The 11984-nt window shown below is 46.8% G+C and overlaps 1 protein-coding gene across 1 annotated transcript in view; it reads right to left on the reverse strand.

Annotated features, from left to right (window-relative positions):
* BAK1 (BCL2 antagonist/killer 1) overlaps positions 1-8639 on the reverse strand; it is a 32280-nt gene extending 23641 nt beyond the window's left edge. The window contains exon 1 of the mRNA XM_075909847.1: positions 8527-8639. The gene's annotated coding sequence lies outside the window, so the exon portion shown is untranslated. The remainder of the gene's footprint in view (positions 1-8526) is intronic.
* Positions 8640-11984: the final 3345 nt, after the last annotated feature.

Raw genomic sequence — 11984 nt, forward strand, 5'->3', positions numbered from 1 at the left:
TAAGGTGCTTTTATAGTGATTTTTCATATGAAGGGCTCAGAGCGTTTCCTGAGGGTATGTAAAAATCCTCACCCCCCTTTTTATAGATGGAGAAACAGAGGTACACAGGGAAAAGTGATGTGCCCAAGGTTACAGAGCGAGTCTGGCAACATGAGGCACAGAAACCAGCAGTCCTAATTCCTTTCTCTAGTGTCTAAGTGGTCCACATGATGGCCCACGAAAGCTCATCACCTATTAAACCATCTTGTTAGTCTTTAAAGTGATACACGGTCTTGTTTTTAATATAGACTAGTGATAGAAATGTAGCCATGTTAGTCTGGTGTAGCTGGAAAAAAAACAGGACTATGTAGCACTTTAAAGACTAACAAGATGGTTTGTTAGGTGATGAGCTTTCATGGGAAAATAAAGCCTTTTTCAACAGATCGTGTAAACCTATTTTTTTGAGGAATACAGGATCTGTCGAAAAAGGATTTATTTTTGACAGATCCGCGTCTAGACTGCTGCTTTTTTTCGAAAAAGCTCCGTTTTGGAAAAAAAGCAGCAGCCATGTTTATGCTAATGAAGCACGGGATATTTAAATCCCTGCTTCATTAGCAATTTCAATGTGCTTGATTTGCATCCCTCTGTCGATGGAGGGATGCAGTCTAGACACACCCCTGGTGTTCACAACATCCTCTGGCAAGGAGTTCCACAGGTAATAGTAATTGTAACTTCGAAGTAACTTCCTACGGGTATGTCTACACTACCACCCTAATTCGAACTAGGGTGGTTAATGTAGTCATTCAAAGTAGCAAATGAAGCCTGGGATTTAAATATCCCAGGCTTCATTTGCATCTTGCCAGGCGTCGCCATTTTTAAATCCCCGTTAGTGCGGACTCCGTGCCCGCGGCTACACGCAGCACGGAGTAGGTAGTTTGAATTAGGCTTTCTAATTCGAACTACTGTTACACGAGGAGTAGCCACCGCTTTTTTTTTCAAAACGGGGCTTTTCGAAAAAAAAGGCAGTTTAGATGGAGCATTTTAGACAGAAATGCCCCGTTTCGAAAGATCCTGTACTCTATCAAAAATTCCCCGTCTAAACTGCTGGGTTTTTTAAAGTCCCGTTTAGAAAAAAAGCAGCAGCCACCATTATGCAAATGAAGCACGGGATATTTAAATCCCAGCTTCATTTGCACTTTCGATACGTCTTTTACATCCCTCGGCCGATAGAGGGGTGTAGTTTAGACGTATCCATAGGCTACATCTGGACTGCAAGCCTTTCGAAAAAGCTTCTTTCAAAAAAGAGTGTCTAGACTACAACCAGAACTTTCGAAAAAGCAAGATGCTTTTTCAAAAGAGAGCACCCATGCAGTCTGGATGCTCTCTTTCAAAAAAGCACAGTTTGCATTACATAGCACCTTTTTTCAAAAGGTGTTATTCCTCGTAAAACGAGGATTTCCACGGTCAAAAAAACTGCCGCATTCTTTCGATTTACTTTCGAAAGAACGTGGCAGCAGTCTAGATACAGGTAAAGATTTTTCAAAAAAAGGCCATTTTTTTTCAAAAAATCCTTGTAGTCTAGACACACCCTAAGAGTCACAAGCGACTCGCAACCCTGACCCTGAGTCTCACTGCTGTAAAGGTTCAGAAGATTACAGTATACAGACAATGCACAAGGGAGGCAGGGAGGAGGCAGGGTGCATTAGACAAAGCACAGAACTAGCAGACTTGCATTCTATCCCACACTCTGCCACAGAGTCACCTGACACACATCATGGTCCCTCTCTGTGCCTCAGTTTCCCCACCTGTAAAATTGCGACATCCATTTGTCGACTGTTTTGAGATCTGTGCCATCAGCAGCAGATCTGATACTGCTGTCAGGAGGGTAGTTAAGCACTGGAATCAATGATTTAGGGAGGTTGTGGAATCTTTGTCATAGGAAATTTTTAAAAACGGGGTCTAAAGGGATCAAAATTGGTTCCCAAACTTTTCAGCATCACGCCCCCTTTTTGATTTTTGAGAAACCCTCATGCCCCCCCCCAAAAAATAGCAGCAAAACTTGGGGTGGAATTGACGGGGTATGTATGTGGCTGGGTCGCCTCGCACCCCCCCTGCAATTTCTTCATACCCCCCCATGGGGGCTCGCCCCTCCCCAGTTTGGGAACCCACTTCTTTGAGTGCAGAGGAGTGCACTAGAAGACCTCTCGAGGTCCCTTCCAGTTTATGATTCTATGGGGAGATTTAGATGATAAGGGCATGTCTACATGGGAAATTAAGCACTAAAGCTCTGCTACAATAATTACACCACTAGAGTGGTAACTCCCCAGTGGACTCTCTAATTCGAGAGTAATTAAATGCCTTTTTCTAGTAGATTTTAAGCTGTTTCCAAAGTGACATAAATTAAATCAGAAAAAAAAAAAACACTCTTACTCCAGCATTAGACTGTCCCCATTAAGGACATAAGAGTTTAACCAGTTAACCAATAAGCATTAGCTTGTCGGTTAACCTTACTGGATAAACTCCTGGCCACTACCAGTAGCCCGCAGATCTGGCAGCTGGCAACCCAGTGTCCAGCTGCTGCCAGGAGACCACAGGGCTAGCAGCCTATGGAACATTTAACAGTGTAACCAATTGAATTTCAATCGGCTGCACAATTAATTGGTCTTTAAAAAAAATTTTATATCCCTCGTCAATCTTGAGACGTTTTGCCAGTATAACTATAGGGATGTAAATTGACACCTTACCTTACACTGGTAGAACCTCTCCATCTAGATTTGCTCTAAATTCCCTGCCCTCTCCTGGGGATCTATCAACTGCCTCTCACCCATCTTAATGGCCTTCTGTGAACAAAGCCCATCATTAATGCTCAATGCATGATAATACATAGCTTGATCTGAGAGCGGAATTTTACCTCCCTTGCTGCGATTTAAGCCCATCGCGTCTTGTCCTATCATCAGAGGCTAAGGAGAATAATTTTTCTCCCTCCTCCCTGTGACACCCTCTTAGGTATTCGAAAGCTGCTATCTTGTCCCCTCTCAGTCTTCTCTTTTCCAAACTAAACAAACCCAATTCTTTCAGTCTTCTCTCATAGCTCATGTTTTTTAGACCTTTAATCATTTTTGTTCCTCTTCTCTGGACCCTCTCCAATTTCTCCACATCTTCACTGAAATGTGGTGCCCAGAACTGGACACAATACTCCAAATGAGGCTTAATAAGCCCAGAGTAGAGAGAAAGAATGACTTCTCCTGTCTTGCTCACAACACTCCTGTTAATGCATCCCAGAATCATGTTTGCTTTTTTTTTGCAACTGCATCACACTGTTGACTCATATTTAGCTTGTAGTCCACTATGACCCCTAGATCCCTTTCTGTTGTACTCCTTCCTTGACAGTCACTTCCCATTCTGTATGGGTGTGCCTAGACTACATGGCTCCATGGACGGAGCCATGTAAAGTAGTTTACTCGATATAATCAATGAAGCGGGGATTTAAATAATCCCCACTTCATTAAAATAAAAATGGCTCAGCTGATTATTTAAATCCCCGCTTCATTGACTATGTCAAATAAACTACTTTACATGGCTCCGTCGACAGAGCCATGTAGTCTAGATGCACCCTATGTGTGAAACTGATTATTCCTTCCTAAGTGGAGTTCTTTGCATTTGTCCTTATTAAACTTCATACTATTTATCCCAAACCGTTTCTCCAATTTTTCCAGATCATTTTGAATTATGACCCTATCCTCCAAAGCACTTTCAACCCCTCCCAGCTTGATGGCATCTGCAAACTTTATAATCATACTTTCTATGACATTATCTAAAAATCATTGATGAAGATATTGAAGAGAATCGGTCCCAAAACTGACTCCTATCGAGTCATACTCATTATGCCCTTCCAGTATGATTGTGAACCATTAATAACTGCTCTCTGAGAATGGTTATCCAGCCAGTTATGCACCCACCTTATAGTAGCCCCATCTAGGCTGTATTTCCTTAGTTTATTGATAAGAAGGTCATGGGAGACCGTGTCAAATACCTTTCTAAAATCTAGGTATACCACCTCCATCGCTTCTCCCTTGTCCATAAGGCTTGTTATTCTGTCAAAGAAAGTTATCAGATTGGTTTGAAATGCTTTGTTCTTTAGAAGTCCATGTTGTTACCTATCACCTTATTATCTTCCAGATGTTTGCTGATGAATTCCTTAATTATTTGATCCATTATCTTTCCTGGCACAGAAGTTAAGCTGACTGGTCTGTAGTTTCCTGGGTTGTCCTTATTTCCCTTTTTATAGACGGGCACTAGATTTGCCCTTTTCCAGTCTTCTGGAATCTCTCCCAACTTCCATGACTTTTCAGAGATGATAGATAATGGCTCAGATACCTCCTCTATCACCTCCATGAGTATTCTAGGATGCATTTCATCAGGCCCTGGGCTAAGTCTACACTAACACTTTACAGCAGTGGTTCCCAAACTTTTCGGCATCACGCCCCCTTTTCAATGTTTTTGATTTTTGAGAAACCCGCACGCCCCTTTCCCCCAGCCAAAAAAAAAAAAAAAAGGAACTGACCAGGACCAAAAAACAAAAATAGCAAGGGGATTGATGGGGCGGGAGGGGTCTGGGTCGCCTTGCACCCCCCCCCCCAGAATTCCTTCACGACCCCCAGATTGATGAGGCGGGAGGGGGCTGGGTCGCCTTCCGCCCACCCCCCCGGAATTCCTTCACGCCCCCCAGTTTGGGAACCCATGCTTTACAGCACTGCAGCTTTCTGGCTCAGGGGTGTGAAAAAACACACCCACCCCCTCTGGGTGCAGCAAGTCACTTGCCATGCTCCCAGCGCTGTTAGCTATTCCCCTCTTGGAGGGAGTTTACATAGTGTGCTAGGAGACTTCTCCCTCAGCACTCATGCTAGGACCACGCTTTCAGTTTAAAGGACTTTAAGTGTAGACAAAGCCTTAGTTCCTGACTTGGCCTCCTAGGGATGCTGTGGTAATACAAATAAAGTCTTCTTTATACAAATAAAGTACTCATCTGGTGGTACAAATCTGTGTTGCTCACTTGAAATCCGTAAGTCAAACCCAATGGACACCCACCTGCTGCACTTGCTTCAGACCAGTTTACCTTTAAATGGGACTAACAGAAAAGCAGAGCAAGAAGGGAGCCCTGTGTTTATTTCTAAGCACTCTGGTTCAGGTGCAAGGGTAGGGGATTTGGCCTAGTTCAGACTTGAAGAGGGATCCCCCACTGGTAACAACTGCTTGGTAGAAAGTCTTAACCACGGATTCTAGCCCAGCCCTGAACACATCATCCTTGTCTACCTTTTGCTCAGTCGTGTTTAGCACCAGTCAAGCTGCCCTCATTGTCAGCACCCATCACTGGCCAGGCGAATTCTAATGTAGAGCTGGTTTCTGCATCTAAAAGATTTCTAGTCTCAGCTGGTCCTTGCTGATGCAATTTCTGGGTTCATGATGCAGATGTTTGCTCCTTTTTAAAAATGTTTATTCTTTGAAAAACCAATAAGGAACTGAGCCTCTTTTAGTAAGCTGGTTCCTCTTCTGAGCTTATCATTTCTAAGAAGGGAAAAATTCATTTTCTTTCTCTTTTTCTGGCATCCCATTATATTTCTCGCAAATTGGTTCTCTACCACACTGAAGTAGTCACGCAGTAAGTCATGTTCCTTTACTTATGGGGAATTGCCTCTCACCCATTCTTAATGGCAATCTATGGCCAACTGCTGCTAATACACCTCTTCACTGATGACAGCAAAGTGGGATAAATTAAGATCTGACCAAACTCTAGGCTGATCAGGGTCCCAAAGTCCAGAAGAGCCCCTTCTTCTCCCGAGTGTGGCCAAGCTAATCTGGGATCAGTCCAGTCTAACAGGGACCAAACCCTATGGCCCTAAAAAGGAGTGGAGGAGGAGGCCCTATTACCCACATTTTCAAGAGATCTCTAGGCCCCTGGGATCTAGAGTTTCAGGCAAGTAGGGTTGCCAGGTGTCCAGTATTGGCCCGGACAGTCCAGTGATTGTGTCTTCTGTCCAGTAAAAAAAACAGAAAATACCAGACATGTAAAATGTCTTGTATTTTCTGTTTGTCTCAGACAGAAAGCCGCAGGGGACATTCTTCCATTGCCGCGTCTGGTGAGGGCGTGGGGAGCGTGGGGATTTAAAGGCGCATTTAGTGTGTTTTTTTTTCTTTTTTGCTCAACAACCTTTGGTGTCCCCCCCCCCTTTTTTTTGTTGTTCAACCAGTTTTTTTCCCCGCTGTGTTCAGTATTTTTAGTGAAACTATCTGGCAACACTGCAGGCAAGTTAGGAACCTTATGGCCCTAGGAGTACAACAAGGGGGGGAGCTGAAAGTACGATTCCCCCAGTATCCCCAGGATTTGGGTTAGCTACAAACTGTGTTTAGCCTTCACCTGTTGTCAAAGTATGTCACCTCCCAGCACACCCAGCCTTCACTTTCACAAAGCGTGAAAGCCTCAGTGGTGGACACTCAGCACATGGGCGTAGCAGTGCCTCAGAGATGGCAAAGCAGCTTATCTTTATTGGCGAGTACAACAGACCTTTGCCTTGAGCGCATTTCCCCTCCCACTCCTCCATTTTGCTTAAAGGTTTCAGGAGAGTTTCTTGTTCTTCCTGGATCATAGGTGCTTAGTGGGGAGGCAAGCCAGAGACATTTCTCCTAGACCAAATTCTGTCTTCAACTTCCACCTCAACAGAAGGGGATGTGGAAATCCAGCCACTGGCCCTGCACTGAGGAGAAAGGCCTGCATGGACACTGGCAACCACTGTGTATCACGGGCCATCTAGGCATGGCCCCGTGTCTATACAGAGGAACTTGGGGCCGATTCCACCACTAGATGCGCAGTGGGCAGGAAGGTAACCCAGGTGTGTGTGTGTGTGTGTGTGTGTGCAGCACCTAGCACCCTGCGACGCAGGGCAGTGCTGCATTACAAAGGAATGCTCCTACTGCTAAAATTATCTCTGGAAGCACCACACATAGCCACAGAGCTAGCAAAGGAGGGTCACCAGGCTCCACAGCTCCTGGCTCCGGAGAAGTAGCCACCCTACTGGCTGCTCTATCCCCCTTTAGGACCTGTTTGACAGAAAGCCACACCTCTGCCTCCTCTGCGTCCTTCCTGTCTGCATGCACAGCCCAATCAGAGAGCACAGCTAGCCCATGTATCTGCTCCCCCACCCCCCACCCCCGTTGCCACATGGGAAGGTGCTGAAATGATTCATTAATTTCAAAACTATACACATGACTGGCTGTGTCTGGTACCTCAATGTGGGAAAACAGTGCTGGTAACTGCAGAGACTCAGAGAACTGCAGATTTCTGCAGCATTAACGCAGAAACGCATCCCAATCCAAACATCGTTTGGGCGCCTTTAATCCACCTTCATTTACTCCTCTTATAAGAAAAGACTGCAGGACTGTCCTGATTCACTGCTGCAGGTTGTTGTGTGTGTGGCATGAATATCAAATACTGGGGAATATACTTCAACCAAGGAGTTTATTGCTGCTCCCCTTGCTTCTAGCAGTAAATGTACAGTGAAATCTTTGACCCTGATACTGCACACACCTATTCTCCCATGAAGCACTTGAATGGCATTGATTGTAAGGGACCTACTCACATGTCTAATTCAAGCACATGTCGTTGGTATTTTGTTAACCTTTGAGAACAGGACAAGAAGCAATGGGCCTAGAATTGCAGCAAAGGCAGCTTCGGTTGGACAGCATGAAAAAATTCCGGTCGGAATGGTAAAGCCGGGGAACAAATTGCCTAGGGAGGTTGTAGAATCTCCCATCACTGGAGATACAGTATTTACAACCAGGTTAGAGAAACTCCTGTCGGGGTGTTGTAGTTATGACGTGGTCCTGCCTTGAGGGCAGGGGACTGGACTCATGACCTCTCTGGGTCCCTTCTAATCATATGATTCTATGACTAGGGCCCTTCATTGTACTGACCGGTCCCAGAGGACTGTATGGCCTCAATAGTTTTTAATTAACCTTCACCACCCCAGGGGGGTAAAGTGGCATCAGCCCTATGTACGGGGGAGGGGGGGAATGGAGGTGTAAAGTGTGGTGACCCCCCCCCCAAAGTGACACAGGATGGGCTTGGCTACATGTTTTCCAGACTCCTGCACCAATCACTGAGCAATTCTCCCCCCACCCCTGTGACCCCCAAGCAAAGCCCCCCGACCTGTCACTGGGGCCAGACCGGTCAGTGGGACCCCCCGGGGGAGCCGGGGCACCGTTGCTCCAAGCTCGTAGTCACCCCTCCCCAGCCCACCACGTCCCGCCCGCAGCTCACACCGGCCGAGCCCGCCCCGTCCCGGGAGCTCCGATCTCGCCAGCCCAGCGCCCGGCCGGGCCGGTGCTCTGCGCCCAGCGGGCAGCGCCCCTCGCCCCGCAGACTCTGCAGCGGGCTTTCCCCCGGATGCACGGGGCCACCCCCCGCTTGCTGGACCCTTCCCCTCCGCCCAGCTGCGGCGGGGATGCTGCATCGGGAGGATGCGGGGGAGTATCCGCACGGTTCGTGCTCACCGCTTTACTGCTCCGGGGGGCAGGGAGATGCGGCTGGAGCTGCCCCTGCGGACTCGTCCCTGACTCCCTTGCCTGCTTCTGCATCGGTTTCCTTACCGGGGTGGGGGGGTGGGGGGCGGACTGCATGAGAAAGGAAGGAGTGGAGGTAGCGACACTAGATCATAGATGCAAATAAGGAGGCGGCTTCAGCTCCCTCTAGAGGCACCTTCCTGCCCGAGCGGCTCCTTCCAGGCCTGAACTTCACAGCTGCCTTCAGTGAAAGCCAAGCAGGCATGGAGACAGAAGTGATTCTGCCCCTCTGCCCCCCCTTGCTGCTAAGGCCTCAAGAGGGAAGGGAGCATTGCATCCAGGGCTGGGCGCCACATGTTTGGCAAGGTGCGGACACACTGGAGAAAATCCAGAGGAGAGTGACAAAAACAAAGATCTAGAAAACATGACCTACCAGGAAAAGTGGAAACGATGGGGTTTGGAGCAGGGCGGTGGGGGAATATAAGTTTTCAAGTAAAGGGTTTTCCAGAGAGGAAAAATTATTCTAGTTAACCTAGTGATAGAAATGTAGCCGTGTTAGTCTGGTGTAACTGAAGCAAAGTACAGGACTTTGTAGCACTTTAAAGACTAACAAGATGGTTTATTAGATGATGAGCTTTCGTGGGCCATCACTATTTGATCTGAGGAAGTGGGTCTGGCCCACGAAAGCTCATCATCTAATAAACCATCTTGTTAGTCTTTAAAGTGCTACATAGTCCTGTACTTTGCTCTAGTTAACCTGTGAGGATAGGACAGGAAGCAATGGGCTTAAATTGCAGGAAGGGAGGTTTAGGTGGGACATTAGGAAAAACCTCCTGGCAGAATAGTTAAGGGTTGGAACAAATTGCCTAGGGAGGTTGCGGATTCTCTGTCATTGACGATCTTTAAAAGCAGGTTAGATAAACACCTGTCAGGAAGGGGCTAGTTATTACTTAGGCCATGTGTAGACATACAGCGCTGCAGTGCATGTGATGAAGACACTGGATGGGCACAGGAGACAGGGTTGCCAACCCACAGAAATGTCATTGACAGACAGACACATTTTTTTACGGACATAATTTTTATACTATATTAAGATGATAATGTAGATGATAACATCACATGGATCACATGATTCACGTTACGTCACCTCGACCCTTGAGCTAATTAAACAACTAAAACGTCCAATTTCTGCTGCTCTGCAGTAAATTGGCTGAAGCAGCACAGAATAAATGTAATGGCTATAGCATAATTGCTGTTTTTTGAAATTTTATTGCACTTTTATGAAATTTACGGACACCAAATTTTTTTGTACGGACTTTACGGACATGTCCAATTTTTTACAGACTGTCTGTAAATTTACTGACAGTTGGCAACTCTGACAGGAGAGCTCTCCCATCAGCATAAAGAAACAATCTCCATGAACAGCAGAAGCTCTGTCTGCAGAGGGAAGATCCAAATAGCACTGTGCATGAACACTTATGTCCCTGCAAATTATGTCACTCGGGGGAGAGGTTATTCACACTCCTGATCGATATACATCATGCAACACCGCCTCTGTATCCAATCACAGTGCTGCTACTTTTCAATTGGCACACTCTGCAAATTTTATCTACATCAGTGCAGTGAGCAAAGCTACCCTATCCCGGGACACTGTCTTAGTAAGGACAATCTTGTGGCCCCTTCATGAGCATCCGTTGCCCATCGCTGGTGTAGAGGCTCATTAAGTCACGTGTGTATTTGAGGGGGGGAGAAAAGCTGAAAATGGCTGAAAACGTAAAGATTGGATGGCAACAGACTGCAAATGCCAGCGATGATAGGACTTGGTGGTGTTCTATAGAAAAACAGCTCTCCGCGAGCTATCATTGCTGCACACTGACTCACACATTCTAGCAGGGTGATGATTAGGCTTATTGGGTGTGCTGCCTCTCTGGGTGTGTTGACCTGTTGCTGGGTTGTGTTGTGGTAGATTTGTGTAGGTGGCAAATGAGCAGTGTCTGCTGCAGGCAAGCGCTATGAGTATTTGTACTTGTGGTGGTATTGTGGGGGTGGTTGTGGTGACTTGCCTCAGGAGGTGTTCTGCTGGAAGATTTGTGCAGATCTGTGCAGGTGGCAGCTAGGCAGATGGGTGTGGAGGTAGGGCCAAGTAATCCACCATCTGTGCAGCCTTCCTCAAACAGCTAATTAAACTGTTACAAGCAAATTAGCTGTAGAGGAAGGGTGACTGGTTCTTACCTTTGTATTACAATGGCGTCTAGCCCTCTTGGCATGTCCTAGATACATGCACAGCTGTCGCTACATGCTGCTCGGGTGTTAAGTCATAACGTCAAAATGGCTGTGACCTTAAAAACTGGGTGGTAATGGACCGTGGAAACCAGTGACGATTGAACACGCTGGTATTCTAAGCAAAAACTGCTTCTCGCTGACCCAATGGACATTTGAGGCTTCAGATGGACACTCCTAGAATCTTACACAGATAAAGGAAAATAAGCAAATAAATTAATGGGGGCAAACCTAGAGCAGTAAGTCACTTTGGGGGAGCTCAGGTTCAGGTTTCCACCTGCAGTGGAGCTAGATCAGGGCTGGGCAATAATTTGTGATGGGGAGCCTCTCCAAGAATTGATAAGTGGTCGAGGGCCACACTCTTTCTTGATATTAATGAAGGAGGTATGGAGTCTGGGATGGAGGTTGGGTGCAGAAGGAAGCTCAGGGAAGGGGACTGGGGTGGAGGAGGGGATCCGGGGTCTGGGAGGCAGTTTGGGCGAAGGAGGGGGTTGTGATGTGGGGCAGGAGATTGGGGTGCAGGGTCTGGGAGGAGGTATGGGTGCAAGTGAGGATTTCTGGCCTGGAGGAGGGGTGCAGGAGGGGGTGCAGGTCTGGGAGGGGATTGTGACTGACCTGGGGCTGGGGATTGGGGTACAGGTCTGGGAGAAGGTATGGGTGCAGGAGCGGGGGTGCAAAAGGTTTGGGTTATGACCTGGGGAGCTATACCGAGGGGGGGCGTTCTCAGAGAAGCACATGGCCCCTGCAGCTGTCTGCTTTGAGTGACATGCTGGGGCACAGAAGGCAGGGACCCTGCCCAAGGCTTCCACTGAGCCACGACATGGTTAATGGGCCGGATCCTGTCCAAGGGCTAGATTTTTACCCATACTCGCCCGTTGTTACACTATATTGCTAGACATTTTGGTTCCTGAATGAGAAATGAGCTCTTTTGAAAATTCTAGTCATAAGGGCTGTGTGTGGGGAGGGGGATAAATTATTAAAATCTAGCCAAAAAAATCAAAAACATGAACCCTACCCCACGCAGTAATTTTACCCCAAAAGAGAAAAACTGAAGAAGGTCCATGGAATTTTGGTTATTGATTTTACCTGGACAATGCTCAGATACGATGTGGCTGAGCAGCAGTATAAATGGTTATAAATAGTAATAAATGATTATATTATTTTTATAA

This window comes from Pelodiscus sinensis, chromosome 27 (assembly GCF_049634645.1).
Source record: "Pelodiscus sinensis isolate JC-2024 chromosome 27, ASM4963464v1, whole genome shotgun sequence".
NCBI classification, from domain to species: Eukaryota; Metazoa; Chordata; order Testudines; family Trionychidae; genus Pelodiscus; species Pelodiscus sinensis.